Source organism: Temnothorax americanus, unplaced genomic scaffold, assembly GCF_048541705.1.
Source record: "Temnothorax americanus isolate GAGA-0224 unplaced genomic scaffold, ASM4854170v1 Scaffold10, whole genome shotgun sequence".
Classification (NCBI taxonomy): Eukaryota; Metazoa; Arthropoda; class Insecta; order Hymenoptera; family Formicidae; genus Temnothorax; species Temnothorax americanus.
Window position 1 is genome coordinate 3,084,462 of NW_027509231.1, and position 16,647 is coordinate 3,101,108.

The 16,647-nt window shown below is 50.5% G+C and overlaps 1 protein-coding gene and 1 long non-coding RNA gene across 10 annotated transcripts in view; one reads left to right on the forward strand and one right to left on the reverse strand.

The window, feature by feature from the left end:
• Usp (retinoid X receptor ultraspiracle) overlaps positions 1-16,647 on the reverse strand; it is a 74,480-nt gene that overhangs the window by 19,070 nt on the left and 38,763 nt on the right. The window lies entirely within an intron of this gene.
• LOC143901440 (uncharacterized) overlaps positions 2,284-16,647 on the forward strand; it is a 31,084-nt gene continuing 16,720 nt past the window's right edge. Inside the window, exon 1 of the long non-coding RNA XR_013258073.1 lies at positions 2,284-3,194. This is a non-coding gene — a long non-coding RNA (uncharacterized LOC143901440). The remainder of the gene's footprint in view (positions 3,195-16,647) is intronic.

Below are 16,647 nucleotides of genomic sequence, written 5' to 3' on the forward strand. Positions count from 1 at the left end.
ACGTTGGCGGCAAGATTGATCGTCGTCCGTCTAAAATCGTCGCTCTATCGAGCGCGAAGCAACGCGCCTTCGCGCCTTATTATTGTACAATCCTCAATCACCAGTAGTAATCGTCTAGCGTCGATCGAATAGGTCGTCTCTCCCCGACGACCTTGTCCGATCACTATTCTCGCCGGGCATTTTTCACTTTCTACATTCAGGCGACCCGGCCCATTATTGCCCGCGACGATGACGAGACCCCAGACCTCTCCGGACCTCGCACCTCCGGGCTCGCGTTTTCTCCGCACCGTGGGAGTTAGGGTGGAACGTCCGGGAAGATAAACGACATTTTAATCGACTCCAGACACGACCGCCGAGGGACGCGATGTTGACGAATGTTCGCGAGACGACGAAGGAAGGAGGCGGCATTAGGCCCCGTCTGGACGATCCATAATTCGCTGACAGAATTCAGGACAGAATTTCTTATCCGTGATATCATGGGCCGAACTGTAGGTATACAATCTGTAGAGAGAAACCTCGCGCTAATTCCACCGTCGTCGCGCAAATTTCCTCTCCTGAATTTTTATCTCTTTTTTTTTTAAGATAAATATTAACGAGTTTATTAAATGATTTGCGCAGCTTTGTAACCCGCAATTCTAATCTCTTTATGAAAGACGAAATTAAGAACTCCAAGAATTTTGGAACTTCAAGCTTTTTGATTCCATCCCAGATTTTAAATCGTCTAAAATGGGCTTTATAGGAGGTGGCCGGAGCAACGAGCGATCGTTCAGACGATTCGCCGTTGAGGACGCGTCAAGTGCATCGGTAATTGCATGCCTGACGTCATTCCATCACTCTATATATTTCTCTCTCTCTCTCTCCTTCTACGCTCTTTCTCGGTTTCTCTCCGATCCGTTCGGCCGACCCGCTCGCTCGGAAGCGCATCACTAACCGACAAATGCGCAGCAGACAGACAAATTGGGATTTATAACGGTGAAACACTGCATCAGGGATGATCGCCAAGAAAGCATCGATGATCACTAATCAGCATCGAAGATGGCATCGACTTTTTTTTATAACGAGTAGCGAGAAAGCCCGAATTAAATCTGACAATTAACGAATATAACGTTCCACGACATTACAACATTTTACTGTATGCGAATTATCAAGTGCCAGAGATGTAATCATAATAATTATAATTTAGTAATATATCTAATTACACAATCATTTAAAAAAAATGATAAAAAAAGTTCTGTCCCATTACCGATATCTGGTCTTCATCGAAGCTGCGCTCGGTCGACGACACACTTGAATAATATCGATTCATTTTCTAAGACGGCAAACGCCGCGCCGCGCCACCCCGACGATTATTTTTAGGCCAATGCAACGGCCAGCGAGTGACCGATGCGCATTACATGCCGCCGGGAGTTCGTGGACCGAGAGAAGGAGCGAGGCGTTCGATCAGGAGAGGCCGCGCGAGCCGAGCCGAGCCGAGCCGAGAGCCGGTGGAACGGGGCCACCGCGTGGTCGCTCCGGTGACCCACAAAATGATTTATGCGGTCGATCCGAGAGATCGTGGAGAGTTCGCGCTGGAATTATTCCTCGGGTGCTCGACTCGCGCGCCGGTAATCCGCGATAACGACCCCGAGGATCGAAATAGCGCCAAGGGAGATAGATCATCCCACCTCCGCCCGCTCTCGCGATAAAAAGAAAGATAAATTGTCGGATAGATCGTCTAGCGAGACCAGCGAGAGTTACATCCTTTTCAAGCCCATCGAGAATCGAACCAAGTGACGAACGATACTCGGTCACATCTCAGTAATCTGAATTCGACGAATCGACACGCATCTCGCCATCTATCTCTCGCGCGTTTCCACGAACGTTTTTCCTTGCCGCCCCGATTATGACGGGATCGTTATAACGAGAGGCACGATCGATCGCTCCCCCCAACTCTAGAAAGTCTCCTCGATCAATCTTGCGGGCGATCATTGTCGTCGTCGTTACGTATACACGTCCGAGCGATGATCTCGGTGCATTCGCTCTCGGCCGTGCGTCAGCGATTCGCCGCGCGCGCGTCCGCGCCGCGCGTTCGGAGATGAGTTACACATCGAGGTCGTAGCTCTCGCTCTTCTCGCGGCTGATTTCTATTTCGAGTGCCGGGTCGTCGTCGTCGTCGTCGTCGTCGTCGTCGTCGTCGTCGTCGTCGCTCGCATGCTCGCTCATCACTCTCATTTATTAAGCTCCGCGCCGCTGGTTTAATTACGCAACCGGTCGACCGGCCGGCCGGCAAAGTGACGGACCGATGAAGGTCGTCGACAGTCCGCGAGACTCCGAGGAAGTGCGCGTCGCGGCACGCGGAGATAGTCGCATCGCGATCGGGCGCAGTCATTGCCTGACACGAGCTCGTATATGTATGTGTATCGCTCGCTTATGTATCAGAACTCCGAAAACCTGCTACTTTTTTACCTTTGGACGAGCACACCGTCTACGAGGACATCCATTCTCGGATAAATTTTACAACGATATATATCGAAAGTTGTTCGCGATACCGGCCGTCAGAAATCGCAGGTGCGCGTGGAAATTGTGTAATACCGGCGGGGGAGGACGGTGGATTCTCCTCGCGCGTTCCCGGAGTCGCGGGAAAAGTCGTGGAATCACCATATATTTTTCCACGTATAGGGGATAACGGCCGCGGTGGGCGACCCGGTGTCGCGGCGGGGCGGCAATGTGTGATTCGGCCAGGTACGCGGCCGGAGTCGCCAATTAAAATTTCCTCGGGACGACGACGCGCGATATTCATTCCCCGAGCGAGCGCGGGGCCGAGACCGCGCATTAAGTAATTACACATGAGCGAGCGTTGCTGGGTCGTAAACGCGACTTGAAGCGTATCGGCGCATGCAGAGAGGGTGGGACGAGGACACGAGAGTGGTCACAAGGCCAAGCGCTACCAGTGTGTGACGGTATACATTATAACGCGCGCGCATATGCGTGCACTTTTACACACTAACACACACGCGCGCGCACACACGCACACACGGTGAACATCTATATATGTACCGGCGGTGTCGGGCACCTTGACCAGACGCAAACACGACAGTGCAACGCTCGAAGACAGAGACGCGCGCGCGCACACACACGCGTGCGTCGAGCGTATGTGTAGCGCGTAAATTTCACGTGCGTCCGCAACGAGATAGACGATGCTGCGGAAAGGAAAGGTATAGAGCCCAACGCCTCGAGAATCGTTCCAAACAACGCGGATCATCGAACAGCTTGCGCGTACAATGCTCATCGCTTTTAGCGGTCTTTAAATATTCATCGGGAGAGAGAGAGAGAGAGAGAGAAAAGGTGGTCGTCCGACCTACACCAACGGTGATTCCGAAGTGTCTGCGTCTCTGAATCTTTTAAATCCGTAAGGTAAAGGATATCAATACCCGGACACTTAAGGATAGAAAACGATACCAATACCTGGACACGTATCTCTGTGTCTGGATACCTTTAAAAAAATATAAATTTATGAAAATAAACGTTTGGATATTATAACTGAAGTTTCAAACTACAAGAAAAAATACTTTTATCTTTGATTTTAATTCGCGTCATACTTATAAATAACAAAGGTGTCCGGGTATTGGTATATACCTTTACCTTATTTTAAGGTCGACCGCGCGCGCGCGAGAGATCTCGGAGCTCGCGCAAATTTTCCTAGATGTTAGTACATTTTCGGAATCAAGGTCGAGACGCCGCGGAGTGAAAATTAGCGGTTTTGCCGCTCGTGACGCTCGTGTTCGAAGCTTCCGAGACGTTTTCGCGACGTGTGCACATCCACACGTGCGGCGAACGGAAACTCGATAGCACGCCCGTGAAACGTAAAACTCGCCGAAGATCCGTCCGCGTTACTGATGTCGCGGCATATCGCGGCTTCGTAATTACGAGGCGGAGAAAATTAATATGCTAATTCGCGATCGCGGAACGTGCACGGCAAAATGACCTTAAAATCATGGAAAATAGATTGACGTCAACTCCTGCGACGTTGCAAAGACAAAGGCGAATCTTTGCGGAGAAAACGCGTCCTCGTTTCCATCCAGGAGCTCTCAAACCCGTCGCAAATTTTGGCGTCTCGTTTGCCCGTAACGCGATATACCTCGGGACGTGCAGCAGCAGCAGCACAGCCCGTCGTTATCAGTGACGGCCGGTGACATGCGCGCGTTGCGAAACTATATTCTCGGACGTGGGAGGAGGATGAATATATTTATGCGCTGTGCGTGAGAAGAAGCGTCGGCAACCTTGAAAACGGCGATAAACGGTTCGGCTGCACCGCTTCGTTGCATTCCGTGTCGCCAGGCGCGGAGCGCCCCGGGGAGAGGGGCAATGGCACCTCGGCAATAAATTCAACTGATGATAATGAAAGTGGAGTTGCAGATAAGTCAAGTTGCGCAGATATGAATGCCGCTCGCAAAATAGATGACGCGTGCGTATCAACGCGTTGATATTTAGGTGCGTTAATAAGCGTGACGCCGCGCCGACGCGAAAGCCGAATGCGCTCGGCGCGGTACATTAAGGAATTGAAATGTAATACCCAATTATATATATATATATATACACACACACACACATATATATATATAATCTCGTTTAATAGGAATGCCTCTGTGACGTATAAGCGCGGGCTTATAATACACGCTGAAGCTCGCACGATAAATTAGCGTCAATTCGTGGGCTGTGAGCCGCCGTCGGCCGCCCGCCCGCGGAACCAGTCCATTAGCGGATCGAGGCATTAAAAGCACGAATTTCTTTTTCCTGTTTTCTGCTCAAGCCGCTCCCTCAGCTCGCCGTTTTGTTTCCCGCGAGAGAGAGAGAGAGAGAGAGAAAGAGCCGGCTTTTAAAGCTGTCCTCCACCCATTCCGTTTTTGTTAAAAAGCGGACGCGTCGATAGGAGCCGCGCGGAAAGTCAGAGACGGAAGGAAAAAAAAAAAGAAAAGGGAAGAACAATCGGGGGGTACAATCGTCGAGAATGCGGGGCATTGTGCAACTACGATTATTGACGTGTGCAACATCACGATGGTTTGGTGAACGAATGCGCCTTATCCGCCTAGAATTGACAAACCTTTGATAATTACATATACGTCTATGGATACGATAAAGGGAAGTTAGAAATTTCAAATGCTTTCGGGGTATAATAATCGTGGATGAAATCTAGAAGGATACGTATCGTCTCGTATAATGTAACGATATATAGCAACGGTAGTGACGTAAAGTCATAATTGATAATTAACGTCGCGCTAATTTGCCGCGTCGAGTCCTTGCATCCGAACTCACGGCCGATTCGAGCCACACGAACGCGAGAAATGGTTCGGAGAGGCCGCGTTTAATCTAAGTACTTTGCCGGAATTTTCTTCGCGCGCGTCTGTACGACGCGGCGCGGCACTCGGCGATGACATTGAGCTCGTACAGCAGCCTCAAATGAGTAATAGGAAAGCGCGCGAACGTTCGTCATTCCGCGCTAACTTTAGACCCGCGTTAAAGCCGCCCCCCGGTGTGCAGAAGCGCTGAATTAAGCGAATACTCGCGGACACGCGCGATTTACGTTACGTTTATATATAACGGGGTTGCGTCCCATTTCTACCTCGTTCTTTTGTCACGACTCCACGGCCAATATCGACACGATTTTTCTGCGGGGAGACACACCGAGACACTTCGTACACTTTCCAAGTGACCGGTAGGGAAAAGCGAGAAGGCTCTATGAGCGGAGCAAATCGAGACAACGTCGTGTTCCTCAATTAAATTCGAGCGAGCGCGCTCGTTCGACGGAATATTAAGATTCTAGACTAGGGCGTGTAATGTTAAAAATTGGAAATTTGCCGAGAGAGACGACGCGATCCTCATCGTCGACAGGTTTACGCTAAGGAAAAATCGTCTCCGAATCGACTCGAGAAAATGCGGTTAGACGAACATCCGGTGCGATCTCGTATATAGGACACTTTGTATACGTACGTGCATTTGAGATTGCGGCGACGACACGGGGAGTCGTTCTCCTTTTCGCATTATGCCGAATCGCGGCGGATATGCGCGTATGTAAACGCGACGCGACGCGCGATGCGCGCGCGTGACGCCCGGCGTCGTCGTACCGGTTACTCATCGCGCGGATATGCAATTCAGCGAATTTCGACGGCGGATGTACTGATAAACAATGCCGACGCGCGTCCGCTCGGCCTTTGTTGGCTCACGAGATAAGGGACCCCGTGATTCTCGCGGAGATAACTCTAGATTTTAACACCGTCGCGCGTCGCGTATATACGAATACAAACGCAGCAAAAACGATCGCGAAGTTCACGTGCCTAACGTCCATTATCTTTATCGCGCGTTTCCCTTTCCGATAATTGCGCCCTCGTCTCTCTCCTCATCCCTCGACGACTCGGAGATATACACGCGTCAGCGAACGCGTGATCTAACGTCGCGCGCGCGGACGCCGCGGATACAGCGTCGTTTAATTATCCCATTTCGAATGTTTATGTCCGTAACTCTCTTCGCGGAGATCTCTGCGCGATTATGCTCCGCGCGCGATTTACGTCGCGACGTCGATATCACGTCGTGACGAACCGATCCGTCGCGGACGGCGAGGCCCAATCTCTCTTCTCTCTGATGCGCCTCGCCGCCGTCGGCGGTTAATCGTCGTCGCGGAATAGCGCAGACGGAGGAGCACAGCGAGATAAACGATCGCGGTCTCACCCGCGGGGGAGAAGAACGCTCCCCGTTCGAAAGCGGGAGGGAAAGGGGAGAGAAGAGGGCGATTTTTCAATTCGCAATTATCATTATACCGGGGGTCTCTGACGGAGGCCTTTACGACGGTGACGTCACCGTCTGACAATTTGCGCGCTCTTCCGAAACTGAAAACCAGTTTCCCGCCGCGCGACCTCCGTACGCCTCGCGCGCCTGTGTGCCTTTAGGCGGCATCGGCGCGCCGCTGCAACCGCGACGCTGCTGCACCGATGATCTCGGCCCGGCCCGGCCCGGCCCCGGTTCATCTCTAACGCGGAGCTTCGCTCGCACGCGAGAGAGCGGGCAGCGGGCTGCTCGAGATCGTAAATTCACTATATAAATTCCGCTCGTTGTTGGCCGACTCGGCCGTAAATCGTCGAACGTCCGCCGATACGAATGTATACATTCATAACGCGGGCGCGCGCGAGAGGTAAGAGAGAGACTCTCGTGATAAATCCACTGCCCGGCTTCTGGCGACCGCGATGTAATTCCGTGGGACAGCCGCGCGCTCTTCGTATACATATAGATCTGCCCGCGATGCAAAAGTTGACGATCTCGAATCGAATAAAGCGGAGCTCGAGCTCTCGCGCACAGAGGGGTTGTTCCTTCTCTCTCTTTCCGCGCGCTCGCGTCGCCGCACGTTTTATCAGTTAAGGCGAAATATTTCGTCGTACCTCGCAAAGAGGCGCGCCGTTATCGGGGAAAATTATTATCGTTCCTCCGACGGCGGTGTGTAAAGTAAATTAAAAACCAGCAGGTATATAACTCGTATACACATTGTGGAACGGACTGGATGTGTGTATAGCACACGCCGCCACATGCCGCGCATAACCCGCGCGATTAACGATTTCTTCGCACGCTAGTTCGAGTTCGTCGCGAAAAGCCGAGAGAAAGAGGAAAAGAAAAAGAAAGGAAGGAGACGAAAGGGGAATAAGTTTTAGACGACATGCACGAAAGACAGATAGAGAGAAGGAGAACGAGAGAGAGAGAGAGAGAGAGAGTTTTTAACAGTTTCCTGCACGCAGCTGCGACCGGATGCCGCTCCCACACCAGGCCAGCGGCGTTATAACGTTGCACATGCGACCCACGCAATTGTGCATGTGCACGTATACGACCGTACGAAAATAGTGCCGCGTCCCTGACGTTAGTCCTTGAACCCGCGAAAAAAAGTCGTCGGATTTAACGACATCCCCGCGGGGCTGATTTACGCCGCTGCCAGAGAATGCGACCGCGCGGAGCGCGCAGCTCCGTGGGGATCTCCCTGCGATCGGCTTCGCTTCGATCCACTTCCAATGGAAGCGCGCTCAATGGAATTAATTAACGAGATACCGTGCGTTAATCCATTCCATTTCCTCCGAATAAAGGGCTAACGATTCATCTATTTTTCGCGCTTCATTGTAGTTATATTTTCCGAACTGTACGTGTTGTTGATTTCGAGACTTTTAGAAAAAAGGATTGTTAAACGTCATCCCCGTCGTCCTCTCTCTCTCTCTCTCTCTCTCTCTCACACACACACACACAAAGTTTCCCTCTATTCGCGAGATTAAGCTCGCTCTCGCCGTATTAATACACGACACGGCGTAAAGCGAGATTCATCGGGCGATTTCGCATGGCACATGGCAGCGCACGTGTTGACACGCGGGGCACCTTACGGCGTCTAAATTTACGTAGAATTCTAGCAATCAGCATGGGAAACTAGATATGGCGCGTACACAGAAACTCCATTATGAGTGCAGAACAGGGCGCGTTTCATACGACCTCGACACTTTCCCGTGTCGTATCGCAATAAATATTTGGACAAGTCCGTGTGTATACAAGTCCGTAAAAGATAAGGCGTTACGATTCTCGTATTCCCTTCTTCCACGACTGCGTCTCGCCTTGATTTTTTTAACGCGCCGTAAATCTTCGGCGCGAGGACGCGGACATAAAACAGACGTTTCCAGCATTATTTGCGAAAGCTCGCTGCCCCCCTGCCCCCCCCCCGTCGGTCGGTCCTTTCGCCGAGCAAACGCATCCGCCCGAAAAATCCCGGCTTGGGCGAGGCGATATCTAATACAGTAATACGGCGGCGTCGGGGAAAAATCTTGACGCGCGCGCAGTAAGTCGGACCGGGACAAACGTCTCGGAACGTAGAACGTACGCTGCACAATTTCTACGATCGCCGCGAGCGAAAAATATCTCTCCGCGCGATTCCTTTCATAACGCGCGTAGTAAGATTCACGAGATATTGCCGCTCGTAAACGCCGCGCGAATGCCGTTCTCATGATCATTCGCGAAAATAAGATCGCGCGTTAGATATAGGCGGTGCCGCGCGAGTCGCGTCACGCATATCAGGTCAGACGAATGTTTATACGTACCTACATCCTCCGTGCGCGGTATTTCCACGCAAAGTCGAAATATCATGCATCTGGAACGTACGTCTGAATAACGCGGGGAAATTGAACGCGCGTGCGGCGCAACCGCGCCGCATACTCATGCATATAAATATGTCTTGTGTCGAATCGTCTCGCAAACCGCAGTCATCTCGAGCGATGGCTCTCATACGTTCGGGGGAGAGACGTGACGACAAGATCGGACGGCACACGGTTGGAATAATCTCGCGCGAGCGTAAAATACACAATTCCGCGCGCGACGATGAGCTGTTTTTCGGAGCTATAAATTTTTAAAAGCTGAATCCCAAGGATTTTAACGTCCCGCGACGCTTTTTTATGTCCTCAGATTTTTTTGCCACTTCGAACTTTTGAATCCCCTGAAGCTGCTATATACTCGAGCATCCGCATTGCGATGTGCGTAATCGCGCGAGATTTACATTGACCTTATTTTTAATGAGCTCGTAAAAGCGAAAAACAGATTGGCTTTCTCTTCGGACTTCGTTACGTGCGAAAAAAAAAACGAGCGGCCTTTTGTCGAGAGAGCGCGTAATCTGATAACAAAACGTGTCTAAACAAGTCTAAAGTTCACGATGTTAAGTACGCGCCGTTGGCTGTCGCGAAACTCGCCGACACACACGGTAGGTATATAGAGAAAGGCGAGGCGATCGATGAAGCGAATGCACAGTGGCGACCGCGTCGCTGCGTACGGCCCTGACGGCGCAGGAAAGAGAGAAAGAAGAGGAGAGAGAGAGAGAAAGAGAGAGAGAGAGAGAGAGAGAGAGAGAGAGAGAGAGCGAGATCTATATGCAGCCGCACTTTATATAGCGCAACGTGCCACGTGCAGGGCAACTCGGTACCTGGGTCACCGGGAGAAGGTCACGGGGTCGCGATTTCAGCCTAGGTGCACGGACTCCCGGCCCTCGAGTGGGTGTGCTTGCAGCTGCGAGCCCGTGTCCTCGCAGGTGCAACAACACACGTCGCGCTATGCCCCGCGAACGAACGCCCGCGCCGTCGAACCGCGTGCGGGGTGAATCACCGGTTAAAAAAAAAAAAGTCATTGGACTATTACAACATTCCGAATAAATTAATTTACGTTTCTTACTTCTTGAACGTCAATGTCACGCCGTCTCCCGGCTTTGGATTGGACTCAATGAACGCGAAAAGAACGCGATATTGTTTAGGAATTTAAATAGAAGAATATTAAACAATTCCACGTGAATTAATAAATCCCACGTGAATTGAATAAGATCGCGATCGGTAAGTATTTTTTTTTTTATCATCCTACACGAATGAGCGTCGTAGGATAATAATGACGCTATGAAAAAAAATCCTGACCGTCGTGCGAGAGAGCTTCGCTCTCGCGGAGATATTATTATAAAATACGGTCTCTTCGTTATTTTAACCACTTATTATTTAATCGCGCCTCTGGCATTACCGTAGGTCGTAGTACAAGCAACCGAGTGATTTTTTAATTAAATTTCACATCAGTGTCGGGGTGTATGATGTCACCTAGGCCTTCCAGTTCGCGTCTTCATTGCACGATTTTTTAAATTACGTCTTCTCGTAGCGTAAACAACGTAATGATATAAAAATGGACGTCCAGTGATCCGGTTATCGGTTCAATTAACGACCGACCTCCTTCGTAATTTAATTAGGACTCTCGAGTAATTTTTCACCAGGCGTGTGGAAAAGGGGGGGGGGAGGTGAGGAGCGAAAGATTTTCAATTGTGCAAATACGATATTGGCGGCGATTATCGTTATTTCAGTCGCGACTAAACTCGAGCTGGTACTTACAACTATACGTGCACTGACAAAAGCCATTACCGGGCGCGAGAAGAGCCGAGAAACATTGCCGCGAGATCCTTCGATTTTAGCGTACGTGCGTGCGCAACCGCGACGTACGAATAAGAATGTGTGGAGCGCGACGAAGGTGGCCTTGTACATACGTGAATATCACGGCGAAGGTCACGGGGTCGCGATTTCAACCGGGTAAACGAGCGCGCGCGTACACATGGAGAACGCGTACGTATACACCGGTATACACGCTCTCCCCGTTGTCGCAGGTGCAACGAGGCGTATCGCGCGCCGCTCTGCGCGATGTACAGAATGCACAAAAAGTCCGCGGGTACCCGCGGGTATAAACTAATCGCAGTTAACATACTTTGTTTAACGAGACGCTCAAGGTAGGCGACGCGATCCGTATATATATATACGGCGCGGCGCATTCCAAAACGTTTTCCTTATTGACGGATCATAAAAGACAGATTTCATGTTTCTATAAGATGTTTTACATTTACAGACCGGGATCAGAAGTAATCGATCTTAATGTGGCAAATGTAAATAACTTGTCGGATTGAAAAAAAATGTCCACGAGACATTTAGACATCACTTTAGACATCTGTTTAAAATTTAATTGCGTATAATACTGCGATTATTTTGACGCGTTCTACGACGATATATGGACGAGAGCTCGTCCGAGAACTCGTTCGCGTGATATCTGGAGCAAGATCGGCGACGCGCGACAATTAACCCCTCGCGGTGGAAAATATTTTCTCCCGGCGGGTAATAAAAATATAACTCGCCGCAGCGACGTACCATTGAAGCTTTAAATAGCCTTAAATATCGTTACGCCTCGCGAAGGCAAGGATGATCGCCCTTAAAATATTGCCCCGGCTGGTAAACAAGGTGTTGTCGAGTAAATAGCCCGTCAATGAGCGCGCGTTCCGAGCGGCGGTTAATTCGCTGGACTTAAACACGGGCGGATATGTCGCGCGCGTAAATTACGCAATCGAAATAATAGTCAGAGCGAGCACGCATTATTTCGCAATATAACAAATACAAGGAAAATGTATAACGCCATAGGTGACAAAAATAGATGGAATGACTTTCAAGGTAGGCCGCGTATATGGACGCTCTTTATCCCAGCCGTCTTGGCAGCCCTCTTGAAATTAACGTTCGTATAACAGCGGCGGTGACGACGCGGGGCAATTTTTAGCGGCGATTAAAGATGAAGCCGCGCAAAAATACACCGTAACGAATGTCAGTTTCAAGGTTCGCGAGGCGGCTACGCGTTCTCTCTCCTCTCGCCTTCGCTGACACTGCGCTGCATAGGCCCTCCGCTCCTTTCCCCGCTCCCCGCTCCGCCACCTCCTTCTCTTCCTCCTTCGTCGTCGTTCTCCTCCTCGCGGAATGCTCTCTTCAACGGCGAGCGAGTGCCCGCGATGGTTCCGCGCTAACCACGTTAACCGGCGCGGCGGCGCGGCGCGCGGCTTACGTAATCAGCGCTGCTCGTTCGAAGGTAAGAAAGAAGGTAAGAAGGTCATCAGTCACGAGTCACGGGGCGAACCTTCTCGTCCTCGCTTTTATCCTCGTAGGCGCCCATTGTCTTCGGAGCGTACGCTTCGCGTGGCGCGACACCGCGTCAATGAAAGCCCGCTAATTGTTTCGGAATTATGGCGAGAGACCATTTGTCCGAGGGAATAACAGTAGGAGCATTTGTGCGTAATGAATGCCTGTTATCACAGTGTGTCGCGAGATTCTTACGGGTTACGGGAGACAAATGTCGAGATATTTCGCATTTCAAGATTTTCGCATGCCCGAAGAATGCGTTTTACCCTTTCAGCAATTTGTACTTTTAATTACAGCAGTCTTTTCCCTTTCAACTAACTCGCGTCTTCTCTTTCCTACTTTTTTTTGTGAATAATATTGTCGAAGGAGAGTATCGATCGTCTCTCTGTCGCGAATGTCTCAGTCACTTGGCAGTCACAGAGCGAACGGAACTTGTCGACGGTATCGACAGCGACGAGCACGCGTTTCGATTGGTCAAACGGCGGACGGCAACGTTTTGTTTGCAGCTGCAACGTGCCCGACGCGCGCCTGACAGCGCAATCAACGTTTGTTCCTCTATATCGATTTCGCGTTTTCGCTATTTTTCCTCCCTTCCGGCTCTGTCGTTCGGTGGGTTTGTCGAACGTCCCGAACTCGGAAGATCGTTTTCAAGCGGCACCATATGCGCCATGCGACCCCGCGAGCACACACAAAACGGCAATGAAAGAAATAAATAGAAATAAAAAGCCACGCTTTTTTCTTCTTCTTAACGTTAAAAGAAAATGTTATTTGCTTCGTAAAGTAAGTTATTTGCTTTATAAGTTTTAATTAAAAAGAAGGCTAAGCGATAATTTATGGAGTTTCTAAGAAGCTCGGTAAAAAGAGCGAAGAAAAATACTATAGAAAGGAAGGAAAGAACGCGCGAGAAAACAAATTTCGCAAACAAACCGGGATAAATCCAGCTTTATTTACCGTTGCCAGTTACTCTCGGAGTAACTGAACTCGAGTTGTTATGTGAGATTCGCGTTTACGATTTGTGTACTCTCCCCTCCTCCCCGCTCCAGATTTAAATCTTTATTAGTCGTTCGCTCAGCGTATAGCGATGACGACGACATATATTCCGCGACGTACACGAGCTGCGAGAATGCGACTCGAGAACCGCGCGGCAAAGGATCGCTCGAGCTATGACTAATTTGCAAGATCGGCGATCGAGAGTAATCTCGTGGGCATCAGGAAAAACGCGCGCATTTTAATGAAGCTGACGTGTGCGAGCACACGCCTCTGTCGTCGTGCAGGGCGCGTCTTTTTAGCCGCGCGCTCACGTTCCGCACCACCGCGCCACGTGCAAAAAAAAAAATTACTGTACGAGGCACCACACGGGACGGGAGCATACACCCGACGCAATGCACCTCGTATATAGTAATCTTCGCTTGCTATTCGCCGCGGGTGCTATTTCGACCGCCTATATCTCTCTCTATTTCCGCGTCCCAGTATTCCGAGTGGCATGCATTTAGAAATTTGGGACGCCTTCGACACACGATGCTATAGGTCGCTGGACTGACAGTGAAAGTGCGACAGTACTAAATTTTAAACGAAGGAGAAAAAAGAAAGATTACTTCTCCGCCGTCTGCAGAATGATCGGGCAAATTCCCCGTCGAGTGTGCGATAGTATTAATAATAACGCCGTAAAATATTCTCCTCCCCCTATTAATTAAATACACGCGCGTATATATAATGCCGGCCACCGGTGGAATATTAAGCGCACGAGTGTGCGCCGCTGGTATATACGTGACATCAGAAACATCTATTCGGTCAGTAGCCACACCGCGAGAAACCTGCCAACGTGACTATAATAAACGATCGCTTCCTTCTGCACGACGCCGTCGTTTCGTGCTCGCGCGGAGCGACGAGGGACTTCCGCCGATCGCAATCGTCACGCGACGTTTATACGGGGAGCGAAAAAAAAAATATAACTTTAGAATTTAACGCCTTTTTGCGCAACGCGCCTGAACAACAAACTAGCGATCGCGCTACGTCGGTCGTTCTCGCGGAAGGAAATAATTCTGAGGAACGCGCTCTCGCTCTTATCCGAGTTCCGCGTTCGATCGCGCGTATAATTGCGTTTCGGATCGCGGTAAAAAAATTACGGTCGGTGATCGCCCGAATGGGAGAGAGGGGGGGGGACCTTCTTCCCGTCCGAATGAAGCGTCTGCAAACACATACGGCGCGCCGTAGAAAAAAAAACCCAGATAACGTCCGCACCCGCACACACAGCGAATCTGATTCAATAGAGGAGGCGTTTGTACGCGGCCGGCGACGAGCGCGCGCGATACACGTGTACACACATACGATACGCGCGATAGCAGGACCTGCTCTTCACGGCTCGTTCCCATCGGTGCCAAGGTTGCATCGCACCCGTGTACACATTGGCTGCACTAGAGCAGGCCCGAGGCCTCTGCGTGCGGAGCGGAGAGCCTCGCGTGATGCTTATATACGCTCGGAGCTTATCGCGCACGTATGCGTGTGCGTGGCACAGTCACGCGTACGTAAACCGCGTGTGCGATAATGTGGAAACGACGACGACGACGACGGCGACGACGGTCTAGGCTAAACAAACGCAGCCGCGGGGTTTGCGGAAAGCGAGAGAGAGAAAGAAAGAGAGATAGAGAAGCGAGAGCAATTCCCTATGAATCGCTCTTATCTATATGTATCATCTGGCTGCAAGCGTTGCGCAAGCCGTTGCCCGGATTCTCATGCACTTCTCGAGCGCGAGATTAGCGATAGATTTATATATGAAAATTCGGGACACATCGCCGCCGAGGGACCGCGATGTAAGACGTATATGCGTGTAAAAATGTCCCATGAGCCTGATGTCGTAAAAAAACCAGACAAATTAAAAAGACCAGACAAAAGGCTTTTATTTACATAATCCACCTACCATTATTTTCAACATGTACGAGATTCATGGCGCATCCTGCATAATTAGCTTCTCGTACTTCGAAATGCAAAATATGTTCAATCTTACAATAAAAATAGCACGTTATCGGCGACGATCGCGATGCGCGATACTTTTATCGAGCAGATATTCATTAACGTGATATAATATTCGCCGACGTTAAACGTGCACGCTAATTAATGTGTGCCGCGTAATGAGTATATATCGCGAGAACGGAACTATATACGCGCCGTCTATCTATATATATTTAATTATGGAATCAAATGTATCGCGCGTCGCGACGCTCTCACGAGTGTTATGCAAATCCGAAATGAGAAATCGCGAGTAGCATATTTCTGTTCGTGGCCGAGTGATACCGGGTTATCCTCGCGAACAATGCGGCGCCGATTATCTCCAGAATATGGAATGAGCGATGGCGATAAATGCGCGCCCGCGATAAAACGCAACGTGCGCGCGCGCATATCGGTTGCTACAAAGAGCATCGCAAAGTCGCAGCCCACCCTCGTCGATTCTAGGACGACCGACGTCCCGGCACTGAAACCATCCTCAAGATGCCCGCGATGCAATCGCATCTCCACGACCGACCATATTGGAACTATGCCACTCGTGGGCGGCGCGGCCGCGGTTACGTCGCGATAAATAGTATAAACGTCACATATAATCGTGCCCGATCGCGAGGATGCAATTAGCTCCCTCGTCCGTCCTAAACGGCGCGATTCGCGACATCAGATCGATGGTAATCGTCGGCTACAGCTCAAACGCCGTCAAGGGTAAGGCAAACGTCATCATAAATGATAACGCCCATCGTCGACGGGACGAAACGAGGACGATTTGCCTCGCGTTATATGGACGATCGCGAAGGAATGTCGCGATGTCCCATCAGGCTTTTAAAAGAGAAACGAGTCGAGGCCGCGGGATATCAAGCGTGTAAAACTTCGGCGGACGCGCCGCATTCGTAATCTGACGTGACGGCGCGGATACGACGATGATGATCGATCGACGTTTCGACGCGATACGGCGCGCATTGACCGGCTGATAATGCACGCGCGGTATCTCCTCGTTCCGCGTATTATTATCGGGCTCTTTTTTTTTTTATCTTTCCGCGAGGTATTACCTGGTGCATCGTGGACGATAAGGAAAAAGAGCGCGGTGTCTTATCCGATAAAACCGACGACGCAGACGTGTAGAGCAATTTCGCGCCGTTCGGCAAACAGACGGAGCTCTCGTCTAATGTGAGACGAGCGGCTGTCAACGGCATGA